The sequence below is a fragment of the Copidosoma floridanum genome, unplaced genomic scaffold, assembly GCF_036245765.1.
Source record: "Copidosoma floridanum isolate Cflo_tuat_1 unplaced genomic scaffold, Cflo_Japanese_pri ptg000021l, whole genome shotgun sequence".
In the NCBI taxonomy this organism is placed as follows: domain Eukaryota; kingdom Metazoa; phylum Arthropoda; class Insecta; order Hymenoptera; family Encyrtidae; genus Copidosoma; species Copidosoma floridanum.
The window spans coordinates 27137504-27161890 of record NW_028321898.1 but is presented as its reverse complement, the minus strand read 5'-3'; the positions used below and the strand labels follow the sequence as shown (position 1 = coordinate 27161890).

The 24387-nt window shown below is 43.8% G+C and overlaps 1 protein-coding gene across 4 annotated transcripts in view; it reads right to left on the bottom strand.

Moving 5' to 3' along the window:
* The window catches only part of Utx (Utx histone demethylase), an 85871-nt gene that overhangs the window by 48130 nt on the left and 13354 nt on the right, over positions 1-24387 (bottom strand). Inside the window, exon 1 of one of the 4 annotated variants that reach the window (XM_089594881.1) lies at positions 20944-22059. The exons of the other annotated variants lie outside the window; for them this stretch is intronic. The gene's annotated coding sequence lies outside the window, so the exon portion shown is untranslated. Of the gene's footprint in view, positions 1-20943; positions 22060-24387 lie in introns of those variants that run through there. 4 annotated transcript variants of the gene reach the window in all.

The following is a 24387-nucleotide window of genomic DNA, read 5'->3' as shown; positions in this document are numbered from 1 at the left end:
TCCCCTCCTCCGAAGCTGTAAGGGCAAAAACTTCCAGCCGGTGGTGTCAAAACCGATCGAACTGCCGAGCCTTCGAGCTCGAGTTGGGTCGAGGTCGCCACAAGGGAGGAATAACAAAAAAAAAAAAGCTCCAGACGATGATACTTAGTCAGATACACAAGTTTCATCGCTAAAACACACACGTACCCACACACACACACACAGACGAGTGGGCGCGTTACGATGTACATAGAGCCACCAAATGCGTCCTGGTCACGCTAGCTCGGGAGAACCAGATCAATCTCTCGTGAATAATAAACGAAAGGGCGTAGCGCGGGGCAATAAGAGATACGCCGCGGCTCAAGTGTATTAAGTACAACACGAGGGGGGGGGGTGGATGGGAAAGAGAGGAGGAGGTAATTTCACGCAGTTATGTGTATGCGGGTGTAAGAGAGAAAGAGTTTACCTCGGCTCGCAACGGTATATATATATGACGCAGGGTGGGCGTAATTGCCGGGGATATAGTATAGCAAGGGTTCACTTACCTGAAACAAAAAGAGAAAATGCGCATTGGTCTACGTGTGGGTGGAGGGACGAGGTGGTGGGTTACACTTAATAATAACTGTACGAGCCAGCCATTAAAACTGGTTTATTATTAATTCTTTCGCGATGGGCTTGATTGATGGATGGATCGAAGAAGAGGCATGTTCCTATACGTGCGAGTGCGAAACTTATGCATCGGGCTGCTTCTTGGGATTCGCTTCGAGGGGCTCACACGGGATGCCGATGATGGAATCAAATGGGAATGCATTATACAAGAATGCGAGCGATACTCAGCAACATTCAAAGTACATCGCATGTATATACAGATAAGGCGCTGATACAATTACTATATATGGGTAATGTGTCACTTTTTTTCTCTCGTAACACTTTACACTGACATATAACTTTGTTAATTCATTGTAATCGCCGTTATAATTACCAATCCATATATTATTAGGTAAACGTAAAAACCCGATAGTTGCCCCAATTGATAAAACAAGAAAGAACGGCTGTGTCATTGTGAAATACAATTGGAGCCTGGTATCTATAAATTATAGGTATTATGTATATACCTAATAAGTATGTTGTATACGGTTACAATAAGCACCGATTGCGGATAACAGCATCAGCTATAGAGCACCGCGTGTTTTCTCCGATTCCCTCGGTCGGACGCAATTTAAAGCAACCACAAAAAAAAAAAGGGGTGGGAAGCTTGAATAGTTAAAAAAACAATTTTCCCTCGCTCGGGAGCAGCGAGTGTCGAGGCACTCCCGTTCTACAAAGGGACAAAAAAAAATAAAGGGCAGCCGTCACCTCGTCCCTCCCTCTTTTATACCTCAGTCCTGAAATATTCAGTTTGGTTGGAGCAGCGGACGCGGGGTGTACGGAACTGCTATCGGCCAAATATCGCGCGCGCACCGAGAGGGCAAATATTTGCGCTGTACGTGAATGTATGTATATATACATACACCGTTCCGGGCAAAAAGCCAGAGGAGGAGGAGGGCTGAAGAAGAAAAAGAAGAGAGTCTAAAACCGCACGCAATGGAGGATAAAGAGAGACGGTATGTACATGAGCCCACCCATACTTGTACGGTGGGAAAAACAATGAGCCCGAGAAAAGGAGAGAGTCTTATCTCACGCGCCAAGGGCTGCGAGGTGGAGCATAGAAAATAGAATCCCCGACAAACATACAGGAAGCTGATGCTACTGCTGGTGCTTTGGAGTCGGGGACTCCCCGTTGGGGGAGGCGAAGGGAAGGAGGGTACACGTATATATGGTAGCAGGTACCAGATGAACCCCCCCGACTAGACGCAAGAGATTACAACCCCTTCCACGTCACTTTTATTGTAATCTCTTTCATTCTTTCCTTTTGCTTCGCTTCTCTTATCCATCGCTTTTGGTCGTGCGTGCGTGCACGCATATTACGCGTATGGAGGAGGAGACAGATGCCGAGCGCCTAGGATTATTTTTCCCTCCATCTGGACGACTTTGACGACCAACGGAGAACAAAAGGGAGAAAGGAGAGGGACACTGGCGGAAAATAATGACAGTGTGGCTGTAGAGAGTGAGAGAGAAAAACTATTTAGTTTAGTTTTGCAGAGACAACGCGTGGCATAGCGTTCGATTGGGCTGCAGTTAAATGGGGGTGTGGGAGAAAACGGTGGACGAGCTCTCTTTCCAGCTCGATGCCCATGGTGAATTTAATTGGCAAGTATTGCGAATTAAATGATCGGAACGGCGTGTGCGTGGTGTAACGTTCCAGGCGGCGGAGGTGATTAAAGTTGGCGTTGCCGACATCAAAGGGGGGGGGGGCGATGCGAAAGAAAAGGAGAGGAAAAAACCAGGGGTGGGGTGGGAGGTTATTTAATGTCGAGTGTTGCTGGTGTAATTGCGAAAGGGAGTTTAAAACTAAGTTTTACCGAGGGGAAGTCCGGAATTGCCAAAAAGACAGCCTTCGCTGATAATTCCCTCTTGGATCTTTAACGAAAGACGGGGATCAGCAGCAGCACGGGACACCCGATGTCGCGTATCTGTGTAGGTTGGCTAGAGAGCATCTTTTAATGAAGAATATAAGCAAACAGGAATGAAAGAACTTTAAATTTTACAAATAGCTTTCGCCGCCCCTTATAATTTTATATTTCAAATACCCGCAATACATTATCATTCGCGCGTTTACAAATATATCCTTCCATTCGTCCGGACGTACCTCGTGATGCATTGGGTATTTGTGTAAAAGGGGGCAAGGTAAGGCGAATCGTAATGCACGGATACACTCGCGTGTAGAGTATTCGATGAGGGGGTGTTGGTGTTACACTATTGTTTTTCCCTTTTCACGAACTCTCGGCAAACTCGTCCATATAATATATAGGCCGCCCGAAGGGGAGGGGAGGAAAAACGATAAAGCGCGTATTTGTTGTTTCCACACGGAGCGATAAATCTATCGGCCGCGCTCTAATTGGAAAAAAAGCTTTTCGATCAAACGCGTCTCGCAGATTAACCGAATAAAAGAAATTGGACGCACCAACCCTCCCTTGTCGCTCGTCTCCGCGCACCCCCACGGCAAATAAAACCATGGCTGCATAAATTTACGAGCGCGTACCCCCTCCGATTTTACATACACGTATTTACGTTTCCCCTTTACTTATTTATATATACTTGTATTATATTTCTTTGCTGCTGATGGGAGAAATTCACCTACTTCCTGGTGGATCTGTGTTACAGCCAAGAGAAGCCGAAAGCTCGATATAAATTGAATACCACATACATGCACGTTATAAATTGTACGTCGGGGGGGGGGGGGACACCTATACACGTCAAAAAGGGGGATCGGGGGCGATACGGTCCAGCCCCCGAATTACGCACTATTCGTCCTTACCTCGTGCAGGGAAGGGGGGGGACACGCGTGCTACTTTTTGGATTATCGTCGTAACGTTTGCGTACGACTCGGTCCAGAAGGATCACGGGCGCTTGGAAACAATGTCGAGGGTACGAGGGAGATGCTTTTTGTTTTGTTTTTTTTCTTCCCTCGCGAAGAGGAGGTTGCGCGCGTGATGGGGTGGAAATTCATTTCCGAGCGAGTCGATAAACTTGTCCTTCTTTCACGTGAACTCCAAGATTTCTCGTATAGCGTTATATATACACACAAACGTATAACCGCGTGTGCGTCTGTTTTTTTTGTTTTTCTTTCTCGAAAGTCCAGTGGCTAAGCAACGTAAGCACATACAAATGCGCTTACGTGTACTCTGTGGGTCAAGTCGTAGAGGTTCAATGTGGTTGCGTGGCGTGTAGCAGTGCCGGGATTAGGTATACGTGAACGGGGCCACACGGAGAAACCAGTTTGCGGTAAACTCTTCCGGGAGCGCTGAGTGCGGACAAATAGGTAGTATCACGTGTGTGTGCGTGAGAGAGGAGACAAAAGGATTGGACGTGAATGAGGCTGCGTACCGAAAGTTGAAAACGTTTCGAGTGAGCTATAGGCAAAAATGTGTGAATAATTTTTTGTTTTGTTTTTTAAATAATTAGAATAAGAGTAGGTTAAACGGTACGAATGTTTTCAATAATTTTACAACACCTGTGCCTGGTGAAGAAAAAGGTCCCAAGGATTACTGAGTATTAAGAGTGCGAAAAGAGACGTGACTTGCTTTCAACTAAGTAATAATTTAATCCACGGTTTTATAGCGTGTGATTTTAATTTTATGTCACATGTAAGCCTACCCGATTTTTTTTGCGATTAAGTAAGTAAAACACGCTAGAGAATTTTTGCGGATTAAAAAAAAAAAGAAGCCTTTCAGCCTCGCGTTCCCAACAATTTTTCAACGAGCCCAATCCAATGTCAGAGAGAGAGGGACTGCCTACAGCGAACAGCGGACGGATAGAGGAGGCGCACGCGAATTTAATCGATTCTCGGACGAGAAGGGCTACGTGTGTGTACGTATACGAATACACGGAGAGGGAGAAGGGAAAAAAGGGTGCAAAAAAAAAGTAGAAAGAATGGAATTGCGCGCGTCGCCGGGCTGCGGAAGTCGCTTCCCGGTAAAGTTGCGCTTGGAGTTGTATAAGGTATCCGCATGTATATATATAATACTCGATTGTTACTCGAGCGCGCGACCTTGGGCCCTGAATGCATGCGGTGCTCGCTCGGACGAGCAGACAGACGGATGAGCCCTTTTGCCGTTTCTGCGCGATAATATACGAGTGTACGGAGGGACGGGGTGAGAGCTTATTCGATTTTTTGCCGATCATCGAGTGTTGCTGTTGCCGTAAGTATATATACCACCGCCACGGTGTTTTGCTAGCTCGTGTGTGTGTGTGTGTACTTACTTTTGTGATGATTCGTTGCATGACCGCGTGCGGTAATAAGCTGAACAAGTGGGTTTATGCACGACGGAGGGAACGAGTGCAGAGGGAGTGATTCGGTAGGAGCCTCGAGCCATTTTACGCGGTGATCGAGGTGCACGCGTAAAATATTTTTACTACTCGATTTGCTCGTCGAGTTCGTCGAGTACCTGCAGTGTAGTTCTTCTTATGACTCGTAAGTACGAGATATTTTTTGTTTTGGGCTCAGAAATGATTTAAAGTGCAGTACATAATATACATAAAGGGCCACAAGACCCGTGGTGAAACTATACAGAGTATACAGACATGCTACAGCAGAGAGACTGCCCCGTCCCAACCATGACCACAGTCACAAGAATTGCGGAGTGCGCGGAGAGCCCGTAAATCCGAAGCAATTGAAGCCGGAAATTCCAAATGTACGTGTATAATAACGCATTACTTACAGGGTGGCGTGTTTTTTTTTCACGTGAGCGTACAGCGCGACCAAAAGGGGGAAGTTTTTTTTCCACAAAAGCTCGTGTACACGGTACACACGATAAACCCATGAGCTTCCGGTAAGGACACGCACGCGATATATACCCACACGGGGATGCCTCCCGATTGCACTTCGCTCGCGTGCATATATCGTGCGCCAATGTTACATGTAGGTACTTATAATGCGTGATTGCGATTTGGAAGGTTTTTTTTTCTCTTTCCTTCAAAGTTTTGATTGAAAAGTATAATTGGACGTTTTGTAATCTGTTTCCTGACGTTAAGTGGAGCTTCCGAGGGTAAAAATGTATACGACGAACTGCACACACGGAAACATATTGGAGACGTACTGCAGATATTTAACGGGGATGAGAAAAACGATTTCCAAAAGCAGATAATCTCTGATGAGGGTTGGGGAAAAAAAGAAAAAACCCTTTCCAAGATGAAATTAATAAACACCAGCTGTGATAAAATCTGTCGATAAATCCTCGGGACCGTGTAAACACCACAAAATGTATCCCCTTCCATCCAAGAAAGCGAGAAAGAGAAAACTGGCGTTCCCTTACTAGGAACGAACATAAAACACTTTGTCACCGCGTACACACACACATATATATAGACGCAGTCGTGCAAGCTCCGCCAGAGTCCTTCCTCGTCAATAGCGCACTCAGCGTGCAGTCCATAAAACTCAACCAATAAACCATATTTTTCTCTCTGCAGCCCTTCCTTTTTTTCTTTTTTTTTTTTTTTTCTTCATTTCTTCTTCTCCAAGTCACGGAAACGCACCAAGCCGCGTCATCTCTTATCTGTCCTCTCGCACGCTCGCCAACACGTACACAGCCATGTTAATACCACCATAAAACACGTATAAATACACCTTTTGCGTCAACAACCAGAGAAAAGAGAAAAATCAGCCAGCACACGTACAACAGCAAGAGACGACATCGTGTACACGTTGTACAGGTGATGGCACACGCGCTCCACCTCCTTCTTCAATCTCGTTCACCGTGGCGTACTCCACCACCACGTGCTGTACGCAGAGCTGACGTAAGTCCCCAGTACATGCGATGATTGCACACACACACACACCCACACGTGTGTGTACCGTACACGCCGCTCGCGTAACAGAGGCCCCGATGCCGTCGTCGCGGTACTTTATCTGCAATTCCGCGTGCACTGTATTTCATGCGCGTATACATTATACATACATATGTGTGACGTACAAGGGGCTCGGCTCTCGGATTTCTCTCTCTCTCTCCTCGTTCTGATTCCGTTTCTGCCTCTCCCATCACATACTCTTTCGAGATGAGAAAGAGAGTACGAGAGAGTATAGGTGTAGTTATTTTCCTTTTACCCCTCGTACAAGTGGGCGAACTCGTCTTTTTCGCGTGTATATAACTCAATTAGCGCGGATGAGCGTTTCATTTATCGGTGATTGCAAAAGACCGGAAGGAGTTGCGCTTGCATCACTTATCTCTCGTATATGTGAGTCGAGTTCGAGCGTTTGATGACTAATTGTACTTGCTTCGTCGTCTCGTTTTATTTATGTATATAAACAGGCAGTAAAGCTGATGTTAAGTAATTCGTCGGATGACACGTGTACCCCGTGACGCTGCCCATCAGCTGGAATGTTTATTATTTTCAATAAACGCGAGAGAACGTGCGATGATGCTTCAACAGTAAAAGTTCGCGAGCTAACGCGCGATCGATCGAACGATGGAAAAAAAAAGGACCCTCGTCCCACCCGGTTTGCCAAACCAATTGCTGTGCAATATCCTTATCCTCCAGCTTGGCTCTCTGATTCGCCTCCTCCTCATCCGACGATGCTCCACGAGGCAGAAGCTCATCCACTCTCGATCGCCGATATTCGGTCGATGTAGGTATTTAGCAATCGCACGATAGTGTCTACGTGTACTCGGTTGAACGAATGTTTTTTTCACTCTGTTGAAGGACGCAGCCTTCGATTCTGCATCTACAGGCCCACATATCACCTACTAACGCTCCGTACTTGCATAATTGTAAGTATATTTTAGTGATTGTGCGATAACGAGCACGAGACGTGTAACGAATGGATAAACTGTTACGTGTACAACTGCAGTGGTAACAAAAAACAAAAACAAAAAAAAAAAAAATGATAATAATGATAAGCTCGAATAAGAAGATGTATTCGGTGGCTTTGGACTTTGTGTATGTGAAATAATAGCTGAAGAAGTCACTTGTATCGTGTGTACGTAAGTACAGTAGTCGAGAAAGGGAGGGAGAGAGAGAGAGAGAAAGAAACAGGAAGACAAGTCAAGTCAACGGAAATGAGCGATTAAGGGCACAACATACACACGCTGTACACTCATCACATGATGCGTCTCGGTCTCTCTTACTCCCACCACTGCTTATTGTTATATGTATCGTGTGCACTTTGCACAACTCTTGTGTTTGTTTTTTTTTTTTTCCACGTGCAGGAGCGTACGAGAGAAGAGTCTTGATGTCTCTTTTACTCATTGTATGCGCACACTTTTGCTGACTCAAATGGATAGCGAGTGACATGTGTTGTTTTTGGGTCCGGCGTATGAATGTCTCCTCTGTAAGGACAAGCACAAATGACCAGACATCATATACCCTTGCTACGAGCACTTCCGACCTTATCTTTTTCCCTTTTTTTTCTTCCATCTTACATGTTCTCATACCATTGCTACTTGGATCAGAAAATGAAATTGTACTTGACGAAAGAAAACTTTGTAGGGGAATTAATACAAATTCCAAAAAACAAAACAGACAACCACGTTACATGACAATACAGTTGACGTAACGCAAACACCGGCGCGTTCGACGAGTGACGACAGAGCTCGTTGTTACAGTGGTTGTGTTCGCCAACAACGTGCTCTTGTTACGCACTAATCGCGTTACACTGACATATACGTCCGCAAGGATATATCGATAACCCAAACTACCGTCCGAGTACGCGACGCTCACAAACTTGCTTGTATATATTTATACCCACAAGAATCCAGACAGGGAGAATATGTGTATACAGATTATGCAGATCGCGCCATGTTGCATTGAGAAGTTAAACAGAGCTACGCGCTATAAAGCAGCACATGGAACATGGGTGCACCTTTGGGCGTTTCTCCTTTTTTTTTTTTTTTTTTTTTCATCTCTACCTTCTCTGGTGTTTGGTGCCGTGTAATTTAACATTTGATCCAAACGGCAGCAGCAACGTCAGCTGATATTAATCGACGACACCGCTGGACGTATATATCTCTTCTTCTCCGCATTTTAAAAACGTATCGCGAGACGCGCTTTTAATCATCTAGCCACCAGCACAAAGGAGGAGGCGAAGGCAAAACAAAACGAAATGAAAATGTTCAAAAAGAAGCTGCACGAAAGGCATGGAACAAGATGTAGGCACCCATATATCCATATATATTGTACATGTGTGCACAACGTATCCAACATCTATGAGGTGTACATGTGGATCCTCGGAGGCAAAGGAAGAACGTCGTTCACGTCACTCTCTCTCGGAAGGAACGAAACAGAAGAAAGAAGGAAAATAGAAGAAGTTGGGTGCCACCCCCCCCTCCGAAAAATGGAACAAAACCGCGTACCCCGGGCCCCGGGGTCCCTCTCGGGCGCGGTATAAGCCTCTTTGTGTGTATCCTCTCTTCTCCATTCGAGAAAGGAAAAAAAAAGAGAGACCCCGAGCACGCGTGTGTGCGCACCCATGGGCCTCTTGCATACTGCAGGTAAAACACACGCACGCAAAAAAAAAAAGTACAAAAGAGGGGGCTGTTGAACTTTCAGGGTCAGGCGAAAACTCTCGCTCCCAAATGCTCCAACCATCAGCACTATTTTTCTACCTATAATGCACGTGGAACCATTGTTATCTTCTCCTTTTTCCTTCCCCATAGGTATGTCTCAGATATACCAATACTTTCCAAAGGTACATGCATAGGTACGCGTATACCTGTGCCCGAGAGCTCAGCCTCCAATTTGTCTACTCTGCTATACCATGCATATTATTCAGAAGAAAGGGCGACTTCGCTCTCTCTCTCTCTGCCCAAAATATTGAGGTTGTACTCCGTGGCTTTCGTTTCTTATTATGTTCTCTTCCTCCTCTTCTTGCAGAAAGATAATCCGATCGATACGCGGGGGATGTCTGACGCGCGAAGAAGCTTTTCAGACAACATCAACGTCGAGAGTTTTATCGGATCTGCACCACTGCTCGGGCACAGGTATATAAAATGGAGAGTATACATTCATGTACCAATAGCTCGTCTACAACAATAGTCACCGGAAAGAAGACGCTAATTGATTAATTATAGAGACCGAAATGGAGAGAGAGGGGGGGGGGAACGAGAAAAAAAAACATCCACAGCTATGCGTTGGCTGCTCCACATTTAAGGCACCAAAGTGTATGTATACCTGTAGTCACGGTCTCCGGCTCCCTTACGGATGTTATCCCTTATTTTTTAAACGCTCCTGCGGTTCTGTGCACGTCTGCTTCTATAGAGCCGCTCTTCTGGACACGATCGTTCACCGATGGGCCGTATACTCTTGCACACGCGTGCACCTGTGAGTATTTTTTTTTTTTTTTTTTTTTTATAGATGCACGAGAGCCCGGGGCTACTATATATGGACACGGCGAGACGAGCGAATATAGACGCTGTGGAGCATGAAAAAAAAAAAAAAGGATCACTTTGACTATACAACGGCCTTGGGAAACGGAGGACGCGACGCTGCTGCCGAGGGAACGGAAAGGATATGAATTAGATGCAGATATTCCGGCGTGTGTTTTATACTCGTTTTGGCTGTTGTTGTTAGTTTCGAGCAAATGAGGCACCCGAGTTTTTGTACAACCAAAGGGGGATATATCGTTAATTAGCGGCGCTGTTTCACCTCCGTTATTTTTTCCTTTTCCCTTGGCTCGTCTCGTGGCGGCTTCCTTGATTATATCAGGTACAGCCTGTATGATACAGATATTCATTTTCGCTACTCCTCCCTTTGTCCTCCACAAAAATAAATATTTACCCAAATGGGATAACGCGTCTCTCCTCTTCCCAAGGGGCTCGTCCTCGCGCGTCTCGGTAATTTTTCTCCCTCCCTCTACGAGTTGGTAGACCTCGAAGGAGGCTGGGAGGGGGGAAGACATAATAGACGAGCCTGTCGAAAAGGTCCCTCCTCCTTTTGCGCGCGCGGATGTTGGTATATGTGTATATAGAGACACACGTCACGCTCGTTTGCGCGAGTAACTAGTTTTTCCCGAGTCCCTCTCATTTTCGTTGATTCTACGAGTTTTCTTCTCCTTCCATCTCTCCCTCTGCTCTTCTTAATCTCCAAGTCTCGTCCATTATGGCGCGAGATTAGTTCACCCCGCTGTCGAACGCTCGAGCGAGGATTTTCTTAAGTGTATTGCTCTTTTTTTTTCTTCCCCCCCCCCCCTTTCCTTCGAGTTTCTTATCAGCGCAATTATATTTTGAATCAAATTTCATCTAATTAAATATGCATTGAAATGCTGCCGAACAGCTGTACTTATCGGGAAATAAACGCGCGATTTCGGAAAAAATTTTCGTTATTTTATCTCGAGTGCTCCTTCCTCTTTTATACGATATTATAACGGCACCGCAGGTACTACTTGGAGCGTGTGCGAGTAGTATAACGGTAAGTATGGTGCGCCGCGCACACCATAGCACCATCTAATGAGAATTTATACATATTGATACAACTTTGTAATGTACCTAGGCACATAAGTTTTACGTGATAAAAACAAAACATATATAGAATCAACAGTTGTATCTTACTGTTCAACGAATACTTTATGTGTCGTTGCTAAAAATCATAAAGTAAATAAAGCTATACCCTTCGAAGCGAAAATTTTGTATCAAAAAATACTTTGCGCACACGATGCATCGAAGATATGAATTTAAATACGATTGATTTGAATAAATTCTACAGGGTCGTATATGTGCAGCTTTAATCAAAGAAGACAAGACGATATCTGATATATATTTATAATCTCACTCGCGAGTGTGAACATGTACATAACGAAACGCGTGTACTTACTTGGTATTGATTTCACTCGCTTCTAGATTATGCTATACTCGATGGTTATATTTATACACGTGACAACGACAATGAACACCTCGAGTTAAAATGATACGTGAAATTGAAATACGTAGGTATGGGTACGTCAAAACATCAGCAAGACGATGCAATCAGTAAAGTAAGTATACATGTATAGTAATAAAACTGCATGACAGAGCACGAAAACAATGACGACTGATCGATGCATACAACCGCCACGTGAACGACGAAACGGTACGAGGAACAACAACACAAGAACCCACAGCATCTCTCGATCGAGGGTACCAATTCGAAATGCAGAGTGAAAAAAAAAAAAAACAAAGGAAGGAAGGAGGGACAGTTTACAAGGCTGTTAACAATCGAGTGAGTATATATTTATGTACGAGTAAGTATCCTCCTCTCCATAGTCGCACAGATATGGCATTGATCGGAGCATCGTGGGCTTTCTCATTCAAGCCGATGGTGCATTCTTGCGATGCGGTATACGAACAACCTGTAATCCTCGACGGGAACGCTTAGTCGTACCGAAAAAAAAAAAAAGCAGAAGGGAGGAATAATACAAACTCGGCGACATTCGATACGCCAATAAATCCGGTGGCCGTTGACCATTACCGGCACAAGGCAGTATACCACTTGAAGGAGGTTTGCGTTTGATGTGCACGGGGGAAAAAAAAGTAAAACGAAAGCCAAAGGATGTGCTGGTTTAACGGACAAATAAGGCGCTTTTGGGCCCACGGCGGAACTATGTGCAACAGTATAGGTATGGGTATAGGTGATGTACACTCGGGGAAATAGAGCCAGCGGTCGATGACAAGAGTGACAAGAAGAGCGGGTATAACGTACATGGGGGTTGGGGGGGTTGGTACGTGGATTGTCACGTATACCTATACACACGCACGGCTGCACATCATACATGGAACGAGAAACTGTCGAGGTACATGGGTGTACATGGCCAGGTAAGTACTAGACCCCGAGTCGCTGGAATAAATAATTCATCGGCTCTACACAGGTACACGTTCAAGTACCTGCACACGTATACGTATATATATATACGTATAATCAACACCGTGTGCAGCAAATCAATGGAAATATTTCCCTTTACTCTCTCTCTCTCTCTTAGTTCTTTGGCTGCACACACACACACATTATTCCGGCGAATTATAAGCCCTCGGCGTTAAGGAAGCAGAAGACGAAGAAGAAGAAGAAGAGAAGAAGGTCCGCGTTGTACGATATGTGTGTGTGTGTCTGCATGCTTGGTGGGTTCAACGTCCTGTGGCTCAGCCAGCCTTTGCTTCGTCGCCTCCTCGTCGACGTCGTGCAGGTCGTGCAGCGATTGTAGTGGTAATAGTTGGCGTGTCACATGTATATATATATATATTTATGTGTGTGTATAGTATATGTAGGAGCAGTACATTAGCATTATTCGCCTTCCTCCTCCTATATATTATATTATGACCTAGGTCCCATACATAGCCCTCTGTACAACTGTTGTAGTAATTTCGTTTCGGTGTGCGCACGGTACACGCATCCACGGCCTCTATATGCATAAAATGTCTTATACTCATTGCACGAGCTTATAGCCCTGATGCACATACATCGAGGTGTACGTGGACTGAAGTTCCTATATGCACCGAGTCACGTGCGTTCTTACACATATATACCTCACCAACTGATCCCTTCATTCTTTCCTCCCTCTCTTTTCTTTCTTCTATATATAGCGTTTCGCGTCTCTTTTCTTTTCCTGCCCTTTTTTTCATTATTTTTATTTTTTATTCTCGAGCTCTGCCCTTTCGGATGCAGGTCTTTTAGTTATTCTTCTGCTTCTTCTCCTCCTTTTGTGGGTCGGGCTTTCTTGTTCCTCCTTTTTTGTGTTCTCTCTTTCTCTCTGCTATTCCGTCGCGTGTGCACACACGTGTGATGTGTCCGTGATGCGGACGACCGGAGGTATACGGCACAGGGTACCAACAGAGGGATGCATGGAGAAAGGAAGAGTCGCAATTGGAGCGGAATGGAGGGCTCTTTTCTTTTGCTCTGTCGCACCGGTGAGCTTCAGGTGCACTATTGGGGTGAGAGGGAGAGATATATTATAAACTTCCAGTTGGTGGCGCGAAAAACTGAATTACACAACAAAAAACCAAAGATCTTAGTTTTAGGGTGAAAATTTGCTTTACATAAATATTATTGTTTTAATGTAGCCGCCTCTTTACGTAAAATATAATTGCCCCGATCAAACAATTGGAAACGACTGAATGAGTCGAGAGGGGATCCCGTTAACGATGGAAATTAGCCTGTACACAGCAGAGCGGAATACGGTAATGTGAAAGAAGAAGAAAAAAAAAAAAAAAAAAATAGGGGGAGTCGCACAGGAGAGCGAAGAAAGACGGAGAGGAGAGTAAGTAATAAGAGCTCTTTTCCTCCTGCTGGTGCAACTCGTTACGGGCAAAATCCTTTGCTGACGCGACGACTCCTCGCCGTGAAAATAAAGGGAAAACAAGAGACGACACTGCAAACGGGAAGAAAGGAGGCAGAGGACGAGGCACGTAAACACGCTGACACCCACACTTTGGCACTGCGCTGTGTCGCGCTTTAATTAGTCCCTTTCCTTTTCACTACCAACTGCTGCTCATATTTTTTTCCCTTCGCTTCCATTTGGCGTGCGAAAAAAAATGCGTGCACAGATAAGAGAGAGGGGGGGGAGCACAGGCAAGCTACTGCACGAGGGTAATAAAGGGTTCGAAAACTGTGAATGGGGGAAGGGGGGGGGAAGAGTATGTCGCGCTCGTAATGAAAATACATCCGTCTGTTGTTTTCTTTTTTTTTTCCCCCTCCCCACTTATGCTAAGAGGGCGAGGGTGAGTGTCGAATGATTCTCCATCGAGTGCTCAAGTTTACCCTCCCCCACACAGCCCGAGGGTACATAGGTGCTACTGTCACGAACCTTTTCTCTGCACATTGTTTTTTTTTTATTTCGCATAAAGGACGAGAAAGCTGTTTTTACTCCAAAGAATCTTTGCATGTGGCGCTGTGAACTTCCAATTTTATTGGACTACTATAAACTCTTGAATCCAAAAGTATAGGTGGAAACAAAAGGCACGATTGCTCGGCTGAATCGAAAGTTGAAAATACAATTGCAGATATCTGGTGTGCGTCAATCGGGAGAATCCAATTCGTAAACGCGCGATTGAAAATAAACGAGGACACGAGTGAGAATAATCGATAAAGTTTTAATTTAAAGAGATACCCATGGTGTATAAATATACCTGCTGGCGCGATATCGAGGTCGCGTATTTTCGAAGGAATAAAAGGAGAAATTACTACTTAATAGAGAATAATGGATGAGGGACAACTATAAGAGTCCTTGCCATGAAATTCAGCAACATGATGTACATCTAAAAATTCATGCATACCAGAGCTTCCCTGAAACCATTCCTTGCTCTCAAGTATATATACTCTTTAATGAGTATATACTCGAAATAGGTGCACGGCCACTCGGGCATTTCGCAACAACATACGCCCCCGCGCTCGCATACAAGTAGATACACGTAGGTATATACGGCTGAGGTGAGCGGAAGGAGCGTTTCCTCCTTTTTTCCCTCCCCCTCCTCCATATAAGTATCTTTGAATCCAGAAAGAGAGAGGCAGGGAAAGAGCCGACGCCCCCGCGGAAATCGAAACGCGCGTGTAATATCTCCTGCTCGGGAGATACGTATCGGCGCGGATATAAGTAGGTACGTTTCGCAAACTGGTGTATATAAAATAGATACATACGCGGACTCGGTTTCGCATTGAAAGCTGTCGGTCGTGTGTTTTGGATTTTTCCGGATTAAAATTTCCAACGTGTACGCGTATAATGGCCCGCGCGCGGATCGGGTTACCCGCGGCTCGTTATATATGGTGTACATATTGTATACTCCGAGCGAGCAGCGATTCATTATTCTTGTCCGATGGAATTTCGCATTTTCGAGTTTTACAGCCTATATAATATATACACAGAGCCCCTTTCAGTGCTTTCTCTTTTTGCAAAAATTCGTCGTGTTTACAAACAATGCCGAGGTTTTGCTATACGCCGATTCGAGTAAGACATTCTTGTATACATTTCGTTACAGGACAAATTGGGTCAGCTTTTCATTATAGGTCTAACAATAACCATATCTGTGTGTGTGGGGGGGGGGGCACCTACGGAATCAGAATGGTAAAATGGCAGAAGTGAATATGATATAACAAGGTATCGCGACGCCGAAAACGTAGGCACACAATCACTTGAAACAGATAAAAAAAAAAATGAAAACAATACGCTCGAAGCAAATATGAAATATCCTACGCCACGCACATATTATGTGCTCCGATCCCGTTAATCATTTGCATGTACGAGCATTGAGATATATGTGCCGTAGTATTATTATTTTTTTTTTTTTCTTATCTCTTTTCTCTTATCTTGCCCCAAAAAAATCAGCTAAAAATAAACTTATATCCGAATAGAGGAGCAGATACTTTCACTCTGATCTACGTAGCGATTGTTCGAGATATTTGCCAATCATCAGCTAATTATCCATGACCATGTATTCTCTCTGTCGTATACTCGAGCGAGATAAAATTATTCCAATTGACAATGAGAGAAAAAACACAAGATTTCCCAACCAACTGTATAAAGTACAAATCACGGAAAGTATAAATTCTAAGGAGCACTTCCCTCTCGTGTAGGTTTATCGCGCGCAACCACTTTTTACCCTATAAATACCAAACGTGATATTTGGACACACGGTACCTACTACACAGAGGTGCAAGTACACAACTTGATTGCGTCACTGCTTACTCGCTGTCGCTCCACTTTTACGTCACGCACGCAATACACGTCGTCTCTATATGTTGCACACGCGGACGAACACAGCCCTGGTGGCCTACATCTCAGCGATTTCTCATTGCGCGATAAAAACAGAGTGCATGCATCAAAGCTGCAACAAAGAAAAGCGAAAACGAGAAAGGAGTAAACTAAGCAGCAACCGTTAAAGTGTATGAAAGAAGAAGATACTGCATAAAAGTACCTATTCTATACCTGATACCTATATGTAGAATAAGAGAGTAGAGGAGGAGGAGGAGGAGACAGACGGTGCAAGTTGTTGCTGCCGTGAGTCAAAGGCGCTGATAGCGTATACGTGTGCGCTAAAAACGAGGACAATTAGATTCTATTTTCGTGTGCCGAGTAATTGCAGGCCTCGTAATTAGTACCCCCCTCCTCCTCCTCTCTCTATGCTAACCCAGTGCAGCCATTGCATACCCCGGTGCAAGCACGTATGCGCACACACACGTGACCTGCTTTTCCACCGTCTACCTATATACATGTGAATGCACTTTAGTTGCATGAGCACAACTTTTTCTTTTTCGATCCCAAGTGCCGCTTATTCAGTGCGTTGACTCCGTTTGGTGCTTTTCCGCTCAACCGCTGTGTACTGTCGCGCAGATTGGCACATCGCGATGCGTTTTGCACCACCACAGTACACCTATATATAAATAATAGCACGGGATATATTGCGGAACTCGAGAGACTATAATACGATCGATGACTAGCATTTTTTTCAACTTGGACGATTTTTTTACATCGATTGGAGGCAGTTTTATCGGCTGTTTGCCACGATTGGCCGACGCGATATGGGTGACACTTTTTGAAATCATGTAGGAAGTGGATTGTCACGTGCTGCATAAATATACGCTCTGTTAGAATCACTTGACATTTGTACTGTGGGACTTTCAAAAGTATGTACGAAAAAAAATAAACAATAAAGAGAAGAACCGGATTTAACATACAGTATAGGTACATTGTTCGGAAAAGGGGCAAAAAAAAGCCGACTCGCGTGACGATGTGTATACCCGTGGATTGTTTGTTCTCCGGTGTCCGTCAAAGCGCAAGGCTCGCCCTCGCTGCCGAGCATCATCGTGTACGAGTGTACATGGACGCGAGAGCGAGTAGGTCAATGCAACAGGCGGCTCTGGCGCGAGTAGGTTGCCGCGGATAACGATTACATCGAAATGCGGGCGCGCGGGAAAAACGCGAAAGTTTTCATTAAAAAAAAAAAAAAAAAAAAAAAATTGGATACGACACGCCGCCGCACTGACCGCTACTACAAGTTGTTTTTTATACATCCAACGGGCGGACAGCTTTCCTGTTTACTTTATGCAACGCGCGCGTGTGTATTAATACGCGATTAGAAAAAATAATATCGAGCTGTTTGGCGTCGACGGACGGGGATATTGTTTTTTGTTGATTAAAATTTGCCAGCCGATCGGCTCATTTGAATTTTAAAATGTATCGAAGCGGGGGGTGCGGGGCCATTTTTTTATTTTTCAAACTAGAAAGGGCCGAAAAAAGAAAAAATAATGCAAACTATAAGCTCGCGCTTTGGCCAATTGTGTGCGTTCAAGAGAAAAGAAAAGGATAAAAATCGTCCAATTGGCGGGCTGCAAGGTATATGATATACTGGACACGGACGAACGACGATGACTTTGATTCTTCCCTTTCGTCCGTGCGCCTTTGCCAAAAGGGGCGAAATTAGGCAAATTGGAGGCTCTTGCGTGTAATAGATCACGGGTTGGTTTTATCAAAGGGGATACGCACGCCACCGCTCGGGTTCCGCCCATTTTTTTTTTCTTCGGCCCCACGAAAATTGGACTAATTGATGGGAGAGATTGTAACTATATCATATAATATACACACGCGTGTGCGTTCCTCGGCTTTCGCTCTGGGCGCCGTCAAGTTAGCATAGAAAAATACGCGTGGAGAGTCAGACAGACGGACAGACGGACGGACAGACCGAGAAGTGGCTCGTTTACTACGGTGTAATTTATTTCGCATCTGGGAGTTTGCACGGGATTCTCTAAAATGCGTTACGAACTTTTATTTTTTTATTTGCTTCAACACGAAGGATACACTGTATAGGGTTATTAAGGATAAAAGTCGGGTGAAATAGGGTTATTCGGTTCATTAAAATTGACTTGCGCTCGAGCGTTGAATCAAGAAGAACGAGAGGGAAACCAAAGGAAACAAAAGCACGACTGCACGGTATGAAAAAACTCAAACGGAAAAACAACCACGAGTCCAAATGCAAAGGAGCACACGCGTATATCGGGGGGGGGGGAGGAGGAGGAGGAGGAGAGAAACCAAAAGCGCATCCATTGCACCGTTATAATACACTGCCCGTGCATGAGACGTATCCATGTGTATACATTTGTACGAACGCCAGTATAGTATTATTGTACTGCAGAATACAGGTACTCCGAAGGAGGAGTTTGAAGTGCATGGGGTCCGATATTCCTCCATCAGCCGCGCATCGGAGATATAGCGAGTTTCGGAGGTCGCCGCCACCATATACAACACCGAGTCGTTCTTCTTCCTCCGCTTCCTCCCTTTGCGTTGCAGCACGTACATATATATATATATATATACCTGGTGCGTACGGAAGGAGGAGAGAGAGAGAGAGAGAGAGGATTCACCTGATGCGCGCGTTTCTGCGACGACGTAGCCCTCGCCGAGAGAGCAACGACCTATACGCTGTATATACCCTCCGCTGTACTGTTTCTCTCTCGCGGAATCAGGATCTCTCTCTCTCTCTCTCTGGTGCAGCCACGCGAGTGGGTTTATATCTCTCCTTCTCTCTCTCTCTCTCTCTCATCCTCCTGAGCTGATGGCGAGCAAAAACACTTTTGCGCGTTTAAAAAGGTGCTAAGGATAATCACGTGTGTATTTTCTCTCTCTTCTCTCGTATACATGTACGTATACTTGTTGCAGCAGCAGATGACAGGGTTTGTAAACGAGATTACCGACCTCATGCGCACACCCACGAGCGAGTGCGCGATGGTTTGTTTTGCTCTGCCACACGCTTCTGTTTGGGTGTTACTAAAAAAAAAAAAAAAAAAAAAAAAAATAAAACAGTGCAAGGAACTTTCACGGGTCAGCTGTGTGAGAATTTTCAGTCGGCATCAATTCAACGTGACGAATAATTAAAAATTTCTATACTTTATAAATATTGTGTGTGCAAGTGTCTAAATAAAAGTATGTGTCATCATTAATTTTTTTCCTCCAAGCTCAAGACTCCCGATAAGTTGGTTAAATTGAAGATGAAGAAGCTGTTTTTTTTTTTTTTTTTTTTTTTTTTTCAACAATCAAGTTAGTTACTTGCGTTTCTTTCTCGCACATCTCTGACCTTGCACTTTAGATCCGGTCAAGTGCGGAATCATAATCATCCATACATGTTTCAAGGATCACATGAGTGTATAAGCTTTTAAAAGGATCGAATATTTCACCAGATCTTTGAACTTGAGGATTTGTTTGGAAATGGTGTACTGAGAAAACATAATATTTCTATCAAAGATTCAATACACATGAATGATGTGATCGTTTTGCTATTAAAAATTGCACGATTTGGTGAAGGTGATCGAACAATTAGGACCAAATTTATCGAGTGCTCGTCAACATCGTTGTGACCCATCGCAAGCTACAGCATTTTTCTTTTCAAGGTCTCGCGTTTGTTTGTCGATTCTTAAACGTGATTCAGAGAGACGCGAAAAAATCGTCAGCAGATGAATAAATTTTCATTCGGACGAAGATAAAGAAAACTTAAGTAAACCTCTCGAAACTAATATGTTTATGTATAAATATTTTCTTTACCTTATCCATTTAAATACGCGTTTCAAGCTCATCGCGATAAAATATTATCCGCGTCGTGCATTCGTTTTTAATTGCAAAAGTGATAAACAGGTGCTCGCAGGGGATTAATTGGTGCGATTGCCCGAGCCGTAAACCAGCATTTCTATTTACAGACTAATGAAAAAAGAGCACTCTAATGGCTCTGTGTATGTTTGTACTAATGCCTTGAAAAAAAAATAAATAAAAAAATAATGTGAAAATATTTCTAAGAAGCCCAATGTTGTATTAACGAGTTTCTCATAATAAACTGTAACGCTCCCATTAAATATCACTTTTATTCATAATGAATGAAAAGAGATAAACGAACCATTTCCTCGAATGGCACACCTGTACGTAATCATTGTTTTCCGGATAAGATGTCGTGGCTAGATAACACAGTTACTTCCGTAGGCTCACAATTGTGTCAAGGTTTAAATATTTGTTATTTCCAAGATGCTATTAATTTTAAAGCGTTTTTCTATTGTAATCGGGTGTTAATGATAACAGTATTTATCTAAAGGTCAACAGGTGTATAAAATACACACCTGATCGATACGTTATTACGATCAATATGTCACACTTTTACCCAGTCCGATGTATGGGCTCGAGAGCTAGTTTAGTGCAACCCTGAGAGCCTTGAAAACAGCAGTAACAAAAAACAAAAAAATAAATAAATAGGTTGCAATACATCCCTCCGAAACCTCGTAAAAAACCCATCGATTTCCAACCGCACGCTTCGCAAGACAAGAAGCGCACACGCATATATATTATTGCGGGGCATCAACTTCCTCGCTCGTAAACGTACCCACATCCACACAAATACGCACGCCCAACTATGGCGCATCTTTCTCTCTCTCGCTCACCATTTAAATCTCCTCTGTCGTCATCGGCGGCTCGGCTGCTTCTGCGGCAGCGTGGAATTTAAAGTGCAGACTCCGGCTACCGCATTTATATACTATACACACTCACACACAACACACAGCTTCTGCTCTCCTCCCTTTTTTTCCTCTTCTTCTTCTTCTTCTTCTTCTTCTCCTCTTCTTTTCTTCCCTGGCGTATTACACGTATACACTCTTTTCCCTGCAGTCGTTCCTCCTCTTCCCGAACAGCAGACTCACATGTATAACGCGTGTAATAACAACAATATACGCATACTATACAACACCCACTCACACCTCGTCTTTACTATAAAACACTCTGATTTTTGCTTTATTTTTTCCCCCTTGATTCTCTCTCTATCTCTGTCGTTGATTTATTCGAGGGAGTGGGAGAGAGAGAAAAAAAAATCACCACTATACTTCACAGCACTTTTTTCGTCGCGGCCACACGAGCCACTTGTATTTAATTTTTATTACAATCAATTACACGTCACTGAATCATGACACCACAAAACGTGTAATCTCAAACGGCTGAACACAATGAACACACTATAATGCAGCAGTATAGCAGACAGTGGTTGTTATTATAGTAACAACAACACGAGTAAAATACAGTAAACGCGATCGCGTTTGCTCAACGGCAGTGTTGTGTCGTGATTGTTGTTGCAACAACGATTGACAACGACTAAAGAATTAAATTCGATCGAAGAACTGTATTGATCAAAGCGAGCACTCGGTGATACGAACGGGGCATAATATTGCGCATACGTGCGCACACCATATATATATTATATGTATATTACGTTATCACTATATTCTTCACAGACGCTTGGCAGTGACGTGTTTCGAATTAAATACTATTTACGCACGGTGACGGCTAACTAATGAATTTTCATGACGATAATACTAATGATGATAGTAATACAAAGAGTACAATAATAATAATAATAATAAAAATAATAATATTATTAATGACAAAACACGGCGTGTGATACGGTGTATCGTGGAGGTATACGGAGATGTATATATATGTAAACACACGGGCGTGGAGTTGTGTGCGAGGGCGAAAAAAAAGGGAGAGGAAAAAAGCTCCTCCCCCGATGAAGGCTCTCGCGCGACTGACTGAAACTTTACGAGTGGGTACACAACATGGGGTCGGCGCTGCCGACGCTCTTTCGGAGCAATAAAAAGGTGGGAGGAAAGGAGGGGAAAAAAGGCTCGGCGCGCGCCGCTACACTATTTGAGCCAACGGAGGGGAATAGAACGCAACGCATACACACACACACACACACACATCTTTAAGAGAAGCTCGATATACATATATGTATAGAGAACAGAGGGGTGAGAGAAGAGAAGGGAGAAAGATTGTGCTGGTACAGTGTGCTTTGGAGAAAGATACATTGATAGCGAGAGTTTTCGGGGTAGGGGGAGGAAGTGGCTCCGATATTACGCGAGGAAAGAACAGAATATGACGAGGCTGAGATTACACGCGAGATGATTACTGAGATAGGTATGCTCGCCTGTGGCTGCAAGTACCTGTACTACCTGAAAATCGCACCATTATCTCCCATTTTTTTTTTTTTTTTTTTTTTTTTTTTTCACAAGTAAGTAATTCAAGGATTGTTAGTTCGGATAAATTTAGCTGAAAAATGTCAACACGCTTCGATTACCGAATTTGAAACAGACAATTACGGTAAGACACGTAAAAAGCAGTGCACGAGAGAAAGAGAGAGAGGGGGGGGGAGCATCAAATGTGTCGAAACACGGGATGATAATCCATGCAGAGGCGAGATATGATCCGCGATTGAGGTTGTCGAGCTGTAACAGCAGCATCCGAGTGCTCTTTACAGCTCCGAGAAGAGCCGCTGACACGTACCTACATAATACCACCTAACGCTGAGCCGTGCAAACAAATTGGGTTAGACGCGGCGGCGTAACTCGACCGCGTCGGGGTGCGTCTTTGAATAATGTCAGTACCAATGATTTCAATGTAAATTTATGTTTTTGCTTTTGTTAAAAAAAAAAAAAAAAAAAAAAAAAAAAAGGGGATTTACAAATTACAAAGAATTTTTTCCGACTACAATGAAGGGTTTATAATTGCACAGCTCTCCTGTTTTTGCCAAGTGCGTGGTCACAACAAAATGCTGGAGCAAACCAGTACAGATACACGTACACAATGTGGCAGAGATACAGCGTGTCGAGCCACTGTAGAGACAAAAAAGAACAGGATACATGAGGGGGTTGTTTTTAAACCTTCTCTTTTACACTGGGCAGAGAACAAGGAGAGAGAGGAGCATGCAGATTAGATCAGGGGGAAGCGATGGGCGCATGCGTGCTGCCAGTGTTTTGGCACCCTTGCCGTATATATACTTACGCCGCCGGCGAAAAAGGGAGGCTGTAGGAGCCGTGCCGTGTATCATACACACACACTTTACGTATAGCCACCGCCCGATGCACCACACGCAAGCATGGCATACATCATCACGGAATAGCGCGAGATAGAGAAGCTATAGGTATAGGTAACGTCTGCGCGAATATACCGGTGTACGGGGTTGCGAACGGCCTCGAAAAGCCTAGGAATGTATCCTCGTTCGGCTGGATTCTTTCTCCTTCGTTCTTCATTTTTTTTTTTTTCATTGCACGCATTTCATTTTTCGCTTCATTCACTTCTCAACGGGCTATCGTGTACAATGCCTGATGCGACTTGTACGTGTCTGTGAGTCGATGATAAAAAACGGTCATTGTTAGTCGAGTAGTTGATTTATCATGAGCGTCTATTATATAATGCATAATATAATATAATGCCATCTATTGCTGAGCGACTTAGTCGCCATTAAATGAAATAAGCCCCGTGGCAGTATTGTTATTTATTGATCATAGCTTCGAGCTTTGTGTACGGTGTAATAGTTGACACATGTCCAAGGTGAGCAGCTCGAGTAACGGCGTGTACAATAACAGGACCAGAGAACTTGTCATGTATATCAGCTGATGGTGCATTTTTTTAAAGAATGGGTTTCTGTATTTAAAGGTGGTTTGGACGATGATAAAACCATAGGTGGAACGATGAATTTTTCACAACTTCGTTTGACCATAGGTATGTTGAAAGATGTCTTACCAAACTCGGACCTTATCTACTGATGGAGGATTTTTTACGCGTTTGTACGTTTTATTTTATCTTAAATAGTACTTGGGCAAAAATACGGCTGTAGAGCAATTTTTAGATGCAATCTCAAGGAACATCGTGATAGAATATCAATAATATTACTTAACTGTTAACCATTAATTTATTTGGTGCAGGTAAGCAGTTAGTAATACAGAGATGGAATGCTTATTACTATATCAACGAATACTTTCTAAAATTTTAAGTAATTCTTTGTTTGTTAAATATTAAAAAAAAAAAAAATTAGTATAGTCATGATGAAAAAAAGA